The sequence below is a fragment of the Canis lupus genome, chromosome 19, assembly GCF_003254725.2.
Source record: "Canis lupus dingo isolate Sandy chromosome 19, ASM325472v2, whole genome shotgun sequence".
NCBI classification, from domain to species: Eukaryota; Metazoa; Chordata; class Mammalia; order Carnivora; family Canidae; genus Canis; species Canis lupus.
Window position 1 is genome coordinate 11,970,292 of NC_064261.1, and position 12,933 is coordinate 11,983,224.

At 36.0% G+C, this 12,933-nt stretch overlaps 1 protein-coding gene and 1 long non-coding RNA gene across 2 annotated transcripts in view; one reads left to right on the forward strand and one right to left on the reverse strand.

The window, feature by feature from the left end:
• The window catches only part of LOC112642792 (uncharacterized), a 34,718-nt gene that overhangs the window by 19,079 nt on the left and 2,706 nt on the right, over positions 1–12,933 (forward strand). The window lies entirely within an intron of this gene.
• Positions 3,131–12,933, reverse strand: part of C19H4orf33 (chromosome 19 C4orf33 homolog) — a 306,533-nt gene continuing 296,730 nt past the window's right edge. Inside the window, exons 11-12 of the transcript XR_004807008.2 lie at positions 5,540–5,622; positions 3,131–5,452 (exon numbers count right to left, since the gene is read on the reverse strand). The gene's annotated coding sequence lies outside the window, so the exon portion shown is untranslated. The remainder of the gene's footprint in view (positions 5,453–5,539; positions 5,623–12,933) is intronic.

Here is a 12,933-nt window from a genome sequence, read left to right on the forward strand (position 1 = left end):
AAATATTATGTTGAAGCATTTTTAAAAGAATGAGACTGGATCATTATTATTACAAATAGACTGATTCCCCTGGAGTAATCGCTGCCACTATCATTGCAAAAGAATGATTGTTGATGCAGAAGAAGAATCAAATTTACTCCATGCCACTTTGCAGAGTTAGGAATACAATAGGGAGACAGATTCAAGTCAGTATTAGGAAGAGCTCCACAAAAAAAAAAAAAGTAATTATTGAGTTATGTTCTTGAAGTATTAAAGCAAAGGAATAAATATATATTAAATTATTCAATAAATCTTAGACCCATTGTTTTCCACAGACAACTTCTGGGACCCACCTCTACGTCTTTGTTCATATAGATCAATTCTCCTCTCTCCAGCTTTATAAGAATTATAGCTAATATTCATTGTATGCCAGGCACTGTTCTAAATGCATTATGCATATTGACTCATGTAACCTCAAAAAATCCTATGATTATTGTACAATTATTATCCCATTTTACAGATAAATAAACTAAGAAACAGGCTGACTTGCCCAAGGTCACCCAGACTAAGTGGCAGAGCCAGGGTTCAAACCCAGGCATTCTATTTCCAACACCCATTCTCTTAAGGCACTTCTAGCCTATTCCCACTATTGTCTCACCCTTTCCTAACCTCTTCTCTCCCACATAGCAGTGGTTCTCAAACTTCAGTCTATTTCAGAATAACCTGAAAAGCATGTTAAAATACTGACTACTAAGCCCCATCACCAAGTTTCTGAATTAGAAGGTGTGGGGTGGGGCCTGACCTTTTGGAATTTCTAACAAATTTACAGATGCTGCTGCTGATCATCTTGCAACCCTGGGAACCTCACTTTGAAAACCAGTGTTGTGCAGAATCATTGTAGAATCTGCAACTAATCTGGAACCAGTGAACAGTATCTGTCAGGGTGAAGGCTATGCACTCCTATCAAAGAAATACAACAATTCAGGCACTTAAAAAACAAAATTCATTTATCCCTGTACAAACACCTAGGGCAGCTCACATCAGGACTGCCATTCAAGAATACATATTTCTTCTATTTTGTTGCTCCACCACTCCTTAGGACATTATTTTCTACACGGTCAACGGTGGGACTTAGCCATATGTGGGTTCCATCAAATGGGAATGGGAAAACCTACTCAATAAATTAAGATCCAGACACAGGAGTGACAGAAGCCATTTCAACTCACATTCCACCTGGAAAGGCTAAGTCATCTGCCCACAGTAACTGCAAGGAGAATTTATAAGTCTTCTATTATATTCAAAAATTGAACATGGAGAAAGTAAGTTTAATGATCAATATGCCATCTCTGCTACAAATATACTGCTTATATTTATACTTTGTCCCTTCTACACATGCTCTGCCTCCCTAACTGCACTGGATATTACATATATATTTCATAGTCTCATAGGGTCTAGAGCAGTCAGGATTTTCATATTGGAGGCCTCAACAAATATTATTAATCAAGTTATCCAGAGTAAGGTATTTAACCTACCTATAATTATTTAATTACCAAAGTATACTAATGACATCTGTCTTATCAATCATAAAGACATACTGTATAAAATATAATTCTGGAATAATAGAAAAAATATTTTAATAGCTCGTGTATTATGCCACACAGTTCATTCTACACTCATTTAATCATCAAACAAACCTCATTTCAGGTAAGGAAGGTTTTTTCAGGTAAAGAAAGGAACCCACGTAAAGATTAAATGACTGGCCCCAAAAATATAAACATGAAATGATAAATCATTTAATGTGTTGACTGAACCATCTTTCCAAGATGAGAAAGTTATTCATGGCCTTAATATTCAGTTTGAAGGTGATCCCTAAAAAATTACTGCAGGAATCATAGGAGTTTGATTTGGACATATCTTATTTACTAGTCCTCAAAACTAGTTGAATGCCAGGATTATCTGGAGAACTTTAAAAAATTGGTATTTCCAAGGTGTGGACCCACTCTAGACCAATAAATCAGTACCTCCAGGGTAAGGAACAGGCATCCATATACTATTATGTGTTTTAATCATGTAGATCTAACCAGTGGCTGGTCATGTTGACTCAGGCAGCTTGTAAAGATCTAAATGAGAACCAACATACCAAGTAATCCTTCCTATCATTAAACTAAAATTTTTTTATTAAAACTGTTCAGTATTTACATAAACCCAGATACTTTTCAGCACATATTCCTCAATTTCGGTAAGTTTTCTTTTAACGATTGGCATTCTATAATTTTGTCTCTCTTCTGTGACACACAGCTCACAGGAAATTCTTTTAGTAAGATATTTAATGAAATGCCCTTGGATGGACACCAAGGTGGACTTTCTTACTGTAACAAATAGCGCAATCAAGTTCCAATACTGTTATTAGTGCAATATTGTTCCAATATTGTTTAAACTTCTGTGTAATCCACTAGGTTGTTTTCAAAACCTGGTAACAATTGCAACTTAGATCACATTTACATCTTCATCTCTGCCATCCATTCCTCTTAGGAGAAAAGAAGACAGTATTTCTCCTTCTGGAAGAACAAAAGATGTAGCAATTAAATATAAATTCTTCAGTTTACCTAAATTTTAGTATTTGACTTGTAGCAGTGACTATTAGGTGTTTTTCAATGGTCCATCTTCCCCTTTTCTGGTAGAACCTTTGAATATAAGTAGATCACATCAAGGCACAAAATAAAGACTGCTTTGAAGTTACATGGGACACGACTAAGTTCTGGCCAATGGAATGTAAGCAGAAACAATTTTCCAAACTCCTGGGAAGTAATATAAAGTGAGGGAATATGCCCTTTTATTTCTCTTTTCTTCTTCCTTATATCTGAAATGAGGATACAGTGACTGGTCCTCCAATAGCCACATCAGACAAAGAAATAAACATCACACATAGAGGTTGGCAGGTGAATCCAAACTAATGAATCTGGATTCCCAATGAGCCTGGCACCACCTTAGCACCCCGGCACTGCCTGCATTTCCATTTCTATCCGGTTAAACTCACCATATTTTGGGATTTCTGTCACTTGCAATGGAAACTGAATCCCAACTAATACCTGGCCACTTAAATAAAAGGTCACAAATGGATTAGCAAACAATTACAGACAACATATACACATTTAAAAGCAATAGTTTAAAACCGATATTTTATGATGAAACTGAATACACTTTCTCTTTCTTGGTTGCTCTTTCCTTGAGCTGTAAGAGGGAAAGAAAAGGTGAAATATACAGCTCTCATGGAGGAAAATGTGAGATTTGAAATCATTTAATGTATGAAAAAACTGTTGCTAGGTGACTGTTGTCTGAAAGCTTGCTGAGGTGTGTTGGCACCTAGAGGAAAATGCAAGTAGGAGTAATGTTTTCTAAGTTTACCCCTTAACGAAGATGCTGTATTATTTTTAAACAGTGAACACTGGGTAAACAAGAAACAAAAAACAATTCTTTTCATGTAAGATAAAACAACTTTTCTTTGCAAGCAGCCACATTCTCCAGAGGAGGAGCCAGGACTGGCACAGGACTGTGATATAGACAGCTTCCTCACTGTTGCCCTCGTTCCAGGAGCGCCACGCTGTCTCAGAGGTTCCAGGAGCAGCTGCCACAAAACTCAGTTTCAGCTTGTAACACCTGCCAGAGACTGAGTCGCTTGGGAAGAGGGAGGTCAGGTACTGATGGTCCTTTTGACAAGGGGAGGCCTAGTCTGTTTCTGGTGACAATCTTGTGTCTCATGTACTGAACGTGCTGATGTGGGACCTGAGGGGAAGACAGACACAGAAGATCCTCATGGCAACAGAGAGAAAGAGGGAGAGAGCAGTCAGACCAGGAATAGGTCAAGAGCACAGTAGGCTGCCGTCTTCAGATCAACTACCACTTTACTCACTGGGAGAGTCTGAAGATGGTAGAGAAATCACTCCTCTCCGCCCACTTCCCTTCTACCAGACACCTTCCTAACTGCTCTAATTAGCTCTGATTTTAAACCTCTCTCCCAAAATGCAGCTAAAATCTTCAGCTGAATGCAAAAGAATATATTTGTCATCATTAAAGTTTCAAGACTGGGAATCAAGTTGGTCCTATTAGACATGGTGAAGGTTACAGGTCCAGGCTTAGTGAAGCTGAAGATTCTAATGGGAATATTAGAACTAGAAAGAGAAACTCTGACCTGTGAACACAGGCTTGCACTCACCCTCTCCTTTGCTCCTTCAATTAATTTCAATTATCCAATTGCTGGTTTTGACCAAGGAAGTTCAGAGGACACCCACACCCCAACAGAAGCATTTTTAATGATGAAACAGCGTAGTGTGGATTAACCCTTCTGCTAGCTTGTAATTTACTTGAAGCCTCAAACTTTATTCTGACCCATACAGGTGAAAGGATCACATTATCATGTCTATCTCTGTAGAGGTGGAAATGTCCCAGAATCAAGCAAGGAGACATTTCCTTTGGATGAATGAAGATCTTTTCCTAGGTTTAGAATGTTTCAGGCTGCGACATGGGAGGAGAACAAAGTGCAGGCACCTGGTAGTGTTTCCAGCAAAGCTAGTGTTGTCTCCCACTAGGCAATACCATTTGCAGGATTGTAATTATTATTATTATTTGCTTTTTAAAAAAATCAGTTCAAAAATTCTGAACAATAATTTACCTCACAAGAATTTGCTCATAATGTAGTTATTCCATCCCTTCTGCTCTTTCAAAGCCTTATTTTTGTAGCTAGGCATGAAATAATCTCCCAGAGTTTCTGGAGCAGGTCTTTTTCTATTCATGTGATTGCAAACAGAAACTCCTTATTCAAGAAGGAAAAGGTTATTAAGCCAAGTGAAGGCCTTTCTCTATTGAAATAAAAAGACAGAAAAGAACTTTGCAGCTGTAACTATGAGGTATGATGCAAGAGTGTGAGCAGAGCACAGCTCCCAGTCCTCCTGCCCAAACTGGCACATTGCCAGCAGTCAATTTAAAAGTCAATTTGTTCATCATTTAATTTGCAATGTGTTTGGGTTATTTTTAAATATCTACTTATTGTTTGGGGTGTCCAGACCTGCTTTCTAAATGAAATTCAAGTAAGTTATGCAAACTTTGAGCTGTTATATTCTGAGATGCTCATTTGGGAACTATCTTATATTTAAGCAATGATTGCAAAGTGCACCTGTGGGCAGAACATGGACTATCTCCATGGTTATACAGCCTTCCTTAACAAACTCTTGAACTTTAGTTCACTTGGCATTGTTTTGGAGTAGGAGTTGATGCTGATTCTATCGTAAATCAGGGTCCTGTGATCTTTGTCATTATGACTATCACCTCCTTACCTTTTGCTATGCCACAAACTGGACAAATTTCTTTTACAAAACATGATTTGACCACATCACAATCCAGAAATGTTTTACCGAATCTTTTCATCAGCTTTCTCCCAATGCATAAATGGTCCCAAAAGCATCCCATTGCTTGGTGACTGCAAGACACATAGAAAATATTAGTCAATACTCTAAGCATACCAGTCATCACTAGGAAATAAAGCAGAAAAACCTTATTAAGCTACCTTACTGGGTGCGATCAGGAAACAAAATGAACTAATTATTATTTCCTTTCTTTTTCCAATGATTTGTAATTCCTGGATGAAACCTGAAAAATACCAAAAGGTTTCAAGGCAACCCTTTAGAAAGTGACCTTTTGCTTTCCCCATTTTATTTGCCCTACGTGTTAATTGACTTTGAAAAAGCAGTATATTATCTTTTTAGAAAAAAGAAAAGTATAGACTTGATTTGTGAACACCAACATCCTATTGCATCAAAGTGTTGTTTAAATCATCACCCAGCAGAGCTGAGAACAACTATCCAGGAGTGAGAGAGAACAGATTTAAAAAAAAAAAAAAAGGGCAAAACTGTCTCCGAATGAAAGAGTACCACTGCCATCTACAGGGAGAAATGATAATAGTCAGCTATCAATTCAACAAGCAGGGAAATGATTTTAATTATCCTGCATTGCCAGTAATTTTCCTATTCATTTGATGTGCAGAGGTCATCTTTACTCACTCTTTGTTCTAAAAATGTGTGGACTGGTGGGGACAAACGGAAGTGGAAGTTCATGAAAAGTGGTTCTCTCTTAGCAAGATGCTCTGAGTTACTGACAGGTACTAAAGAGTTGGTGTAATACCCAAGTAATTGAATGAAATGACTTTATTCTGACATTCAGATGACCAGATTGGATTTTTCTTAGACATCTGGACCCAAAATCAGTGTGCTTATTTATTTCTACACTTTTATGACATTTCCCCCAATAGCATAATTTGTTACAGAATTTTTTTAATTTCTTTTTTTAAAAAATGCCATTCCCCTAAAAGAAGTTGTGAATATATTTAATATATATTAAATAGTCTAGAAAACTGTGAAACAAGAATAACTATAGCTTCTTAAAAAGAATCCAAATTTGGAGAAATTATTAGGCATATAGAGCTTATGGGGGTGAGAGGCTAAGAAAATAAGGGGTTTAAGGTTTCCATTAATTTTTCAGGCCAAATGAAGTGAGAAGATAGGAATTATTATGTGATGTTATTAATTGTTTTGGACATACAATTGTTTAATTTAAATGTAGGCTTAATTAGAAATAGAATGTAGTCCACATGGAATAAAACTAAATCTCTTGAAAGCATTCTCTCCCTTGGAAAAGAAAGTAGCTTCGTTCTCAGCAGTCTTGGGGAAAGGAGTTTTTGTGAATTGTAATAGCAATCTCTACATATAATATCATTATTTAGTGGTTAATTAAAATGCAATTTGTGGTTTTGACTCAAAAAAGCAGTATTTCTTAAGAACTTAAGAAAAATTCTTCTGTAAGAAAACAATTCCATTCCTAATTGCACCAAAAAGAACAAAGTACCTAGAAATAAACTTAACCAAGGAAGTGAAATACCTGTAGTCTGAAAACTATAAAACATTGATGAAAGAAATTGAAGATGACAAAACAAATGCAAAGATATTTCATATTCATAGATTGGAAGATTGATATCATTAAAATATCCTTCTTACTCAAAGCAATCTATAGATTCAGTGCAATCCCTATCAAAACACCAATAGCAGTTTTCACAGAACTAGAACAAATAATCCTAAAATCTCTATGAACCACAAAAGAAACAAAATAGCCATAGCAATCTTGAAAAAGAAGAACAAAATTGAAGTATCACAATTCAAGATTTCAATATATACTACAAAGCTGTAATAATCAAAACAGTATGGTCCTGGCACAAAAATAGGCACATAGGGATCCCTGGGTGGCGCAGCGGTTTAGCGCCTACCTTTGGCACAGGGCGCGATCCTGGAGACCCAGGATCGAATCCCACATCGGGCTCCCAGTGCATGGAGCCTGCTTCTCCCTCTGCCTGTGTCTCTGCCTCTCTCTCTCTGTGACTATTACAAATAAATAAATAAAAATAAAAAAAAATAGGCACATAGATATAGAATAGAATAGAATAGAATAGAATAGGAGAGTCCAAAAATAAACCCACAACTATATGGTCGATTAATCTTCAACAAAGGAGGTAAGATTATACGATAGGGAAAAAATGGTCTCTTCAAAAAAATGATTCTGGGAAAATGGACGGTTACATGTAAAAGAATGAAACTGGACCACTTTCTTACTCCTTACACAAAAATATACTCAAAATGGATTAAAGACCTAAATGTGACAGCTGAAACCATAAAATTCCTAAAAGAGAACATGAGCAATAAATTATCTGACACTGGACATAGCAACATTTTTCCACACATGTCTCCTAAGGCAAGGGAAACAAACACAAAAATAAACTATTGGGACATCAAAATACAAGTTTTTGCACAGTGAAGGAAACCATCAACAACAACAAAAAAATGCAACCTATTGAATGGGAAAAGGTATGTGCAAATGAATTAACCAATAACAGGTTAATATCCAAAATATATAAAGAACTCATACAACAGAACACCAAAAAAATCAAATAATCCAATTAAAAGATGGGCATAGGACATGAATAGACATTTTTCCAAAGAAGACATACATACAGGTGGCCGGCAGACACATGAAAACGTGATCAACATCACTAATCATCAGAGAAATACAAACCAAAACTACAATGAGGCTTCACCTTACATCTGTCAGGATGCTGATGTGTGGAGGTTCCTCAAAGAGTTAAAAATAGACCTGCCCTATGACCCAGCAATTGCACTGTTGGGGATTTACCCCAAAGATACAGATGCAATGAAACGCAGGGACACCTGCACCCCGATGTTTCTTGCAGCAATGGCCACAATAGCCAAACTGTGGAAGGAGCCTCGGTGTCCATCGAAAGATGAATGGATAAAGAAGATGTGGTTTATGTATACAATGGAATATTCCTCACCCATTAGAAATGACAAATACCCACCATTTGCTTCAACGTGGATGGAACTGGAGGGTATTATGCTGAGTGAAGTAAGTCAATCGGAGAAGGACAAACATTATATGTTCTCATTCATTTGGGGAATATAAATAATAGTGAAAGGGAATATAAGGGAAGGGAGAAGAAATGTGTGGGAAATATCAGAAAGGGAGACAGAACATAAAGACTCCTAACTCTGGGAAACGAACTAGGGGTGGTGGAAGGGGAGGAGGGCAGGGGGTGAGAGTGAATGGGTGACAGGCACTGGGTGTTATTCTGTATGTTGGTAAATTGAGCACCAATAAAAAATAAATTTAAAAAAAAGAAAAATAAATAAATAAAAATAAAATAAAATCAAAGAGAAGAGAAGAAATAGCAAGTGTTGACAAGGATGTGGAAGAAAAGGAACTCTAGTATGGTGTTGGTGGAAATGTAAACTGGTACAGCCAGTATGGAAAGTGGTACAGTATATAGTTTCCTCAAAAAATTAAAAATATAAATACCATATGATCCCATAATTTCACTACTGGGTTTTTATCCAAAGAAGACAAAAACTATAACTCAAAAAAAAACAAATGAATAAACAAACAAAAAAGATAGAATCAGACCTATAAATACAGAGAGCAAACTGATAGTTGTCAGAAGGGAAAGGGATGGGGGGATGGGCAAAATGGGTGAAAGGCAGGGGGAGATAGGCTTTCAGTTATGGAATGGATAAGTCATGGGAATAAAAGGCACAGCATAAGGAATATAGTCAATGAGATTGCAAAAAAAAATTTCTTCCCACTGTGCCCTTAAAATTCCTATTTTAAAAAGACTCCAATTTTACTCATTTTACTAATACTGTTTCAAAAAAGAACATTTTACCTATCATATGAATGTTGTCGGTGTTATAAACTACAGTCTTTCCCTTCATCATGCTACAGAGAGTGAAGAGCACCAAGCAGCAATTAGTCATTAGGATGACATAATTCTGCAGCTATGAAGTGGCTCTAGAATACAAGAAAGCACTACTTCTATTTTCTCATTAAAAAAAAAGTAAGAACTGCACTAAATGACCTTAATGATCTCTTTTCACTCCAGCAGTCCTAGTTGTATTATCATATGGTCACGTAGTTAAAATTAGGTTCAACCTAAAATAAAATGATAAATATGGGTAAATAAGTGAGTGAGTTGCACCCAAACTTTTACCCAAGATATTTCTTCTGAGTAAAAACTTTTTTATAATTAATCACTATAATATGGGAAAATCTCTATAAATAAAAAATATGATGTAGATATGGATAAAATTTATCATAACAAACTGTTTTATACTGAATTAAAATATTCTTATTTTTGAAAGATGTGGTATATATGTGCAATGGATTATTACTCAGCCATAAAAAAAGAATGGGGGATCCCTGGGTGGCTCAGCGGTTGAGCGTCTGCCTTTGGATCAGGGTGTGATCCTGGGGTCAGGATCAAGTCCCACATTGGGCTCCTTGCTGGGAGTCTACTTCCTCCTCTGTCTATGTCTCTGCCTCTCTCTCTCTCTGTGTCTATCATGAATAATAAATAAAATCTTAAAAAAAAGTAGAATGGGATCTTGCCATTTGCAATGACATGGGTGAAGCTAGAGAGTATTAAGTGAAATAAGTCAGTCAGGGAAAGACAAATAGCATATGATTTTACTCATATGTGGAATTTAAGAAACAAAACAAATGAGCAAAGGGGAAAAAAGAGAGAGAAGAGCAAACCAAAAAACAGACTCTTAACTATACAGAAGAAACCAATGGTTACCAAAAGACAGGTGGGGAGGATGGGTGAAATAGGTCATGGGGATTTTTTTTTTAAGATTTTATTTATTTATTTATTCATGAGAGACACAGAGAGAGGCAGAGACACAGGCAGAGGGAGAAGCAGGCTCCATGCAGGGAGCCTATTGTGGAACTCGATCCCAGGGCCCCAGGATCACGCCCTGGGCCAAAGGCAGGTGCTAAACCACTGAGCCACCCAGGTGTCTTGGTGATGGGGATTAAGGAGTACACTTGCTGTGATGAGGACTGGGTGTTGTATGTAAATGTTGAAACACTATATTGCACACCTGAAAGTAATATTACACTGTATGTTAGCTCATTGGAATTTGAAAAAACTTTTTAAAAAGACTATGTTTTTTAACATTATAGTGAAGTACAAAAATAATTTCTCATCCCCAATCTAGTAAATTTATCCTAAATATATCTTTTTATAAGTGTTTTTGGAGTTCATAGAACAGAATACTCCTCTGGCCCTTATAAATGTTACTACATAAAAGTTTTAAGGCAGTAATTAGCTTATCTCCTTATTAAAAATAAAGAAAAAAATGAAGATATAATAAGTTATTACATTCAAATTAAAGTCAAATTATTTCATTATGAAAAAAATTCTTATTTTGATTCTAGTTTTATGATGATGAATCTAGATACAAATTTTCTTTTATTCACCCTGCTGGGATAGATTCACTAGGCTTCTAAGATTTGTATGTTAGTATTTCTTGTTAATTCTGGGAAATTTACAGCCAGCTTTTCTTGAAATATTTTATCTCTCCCATTCTCTGTGTCCTCTCCTCTTGGAACTTTAATTATACATAAGCTATGCCTTCTGATTCTGTATTATATACTTTTACATACTTTTAATCTCTCATATTTCCCATCTCTTAGTCTCTTGACACGTCTTTCTGTGTAATTTCATCAGGTATGTCTTCTAATTCACTAATTTTCTCTTATGCTGTTTCCAATCTTCTGTTAAACCTGCTCATTGAGTTAATTAAAAATTCATTTTCCATTTTTAAAAATGCTTATTTCCTTATATCTGCATAGTCACTTTTTATTAGCTTGCTCCTTACTCATTTAAAATATATTTTACTTCTGTAAAACACTGAATGTGTCCATTTTCTGTTCTTTATCTGATACTACCAATATCTGAAGGCTTTTTTAACTTGATACTACAATCTGCTAGTCTTGTTACTACCATCTTCTGATAGTCCTCACTTTCTTGTTTTGTTTCTTTGTGTATTTGGGTATTTGGGCTGTAAGCTCATATTACTTAGGATATTCATGGGAATTATTTGAGAATTACGTTGAAGACAGGTTCTTCCAAAAGGATTTGATTTTGCTTCTTCCACAATCCTAAACCATACCAATCTCACATCACTTCAAACCTACCTGCGGACTGTCCTGTGGCTAGAAATAATAAGAGAACTTTTTCTTTAAATCAATGTCAAACTTTGAAAGAAATTATTTCTCTTGATGTGATAAGAGTGGCAAGGCAAGGAGTATTATTTCTAATTTTTACTTCATCTTTACCTTAAGAACACAGGGCTTTAAGTTCCCACTTTTATATGAGCTCTTCTTTTTAAATTCCCAAACCTAGAAGGTCCTAGTCTTTTTCTCCCATTTTTCCAATCTCTATGGAGATATAAAAACTAAAGATCAGGCCACATGGATTTGGCAAATATTCTCAGAGAGAAATCTGGTTGTATTCCTCTAGTTATCTGTCTGAATTCTCACTTTCACTCATGTTTTGCCTCTGAGAGTTTCTTAATTCCTTGCCAGGATGTCAATGACATAATAATGTGGGAGATTTTCAGTTGTTTTTCAGTCAGGTCTGTCAAAGAATCTAGACTGCCATTCTGCTAAAAGCAGAGGTCCATTTGTATTAAAATCTTAACATAAACCTATATATGCATTGTATTCCCTATTAACTTGAGATACTAAAAACTCAGCTTCTTGGTCCGTGTTGCTTAACAATTTGATCCTTCAAAATAAACTTGATTATGCCATTTTCCCCTTTAATCTTTGTCATATCAGTCCACTGCATCAGGATAAAATTCAGTCTTCCAAACATGTCTTACGATATGCATAGATCTTGTTCAACTCTAGCTTCCCCTTTCTCTACCAACAGCAACATTACCACTGGGTCCTACTGAGTCATTCTCTTTTAACCTTTTTACATATTCATTAATAGAGCACTGTTCTCTTCCTAGTCTTCCTTCAAGTTTCAGCTTATCTGCTATTTCCTGCAGGGGGGCCTTCCCTGAAGCCCAAATCCAGGTTGAGTCACATCTCTCCTTAGGAATCCAATGGAGCCTTATACCTAATTCCCCATCACAGATTTGTCACACTGTTATCCAATGCCTTGTTTGTATTTCTGAATGTATAACTATATTCACTAGTTATAATGATAACCCCACTATAACACAGGCTTTATAAAAACAGGTATACTTGTCCTATTCAAATATATACTTGGCACCTACCACAATCCCTGCAACAGAACAAGCACTCAGTGAATATTTTTTAATGTAAAAATAAAGTAACTTTCAGCTTTTTCTTAATTGTAAACAAAGGTATTACTGTGTCTGCGTATTTCTATTTGATTGGGTCATAAATTACTGAGTAATACAAAGGTATGGGGATCTGTATTCACGTTAAGGACATCGCTATTTCAGAACCTTATTTTTTATCCTGAAAAGGCAATCTTCCAAAATATTAAACACTAATTTGAAACTCAGTTAATGCTGTTGCCAAGAG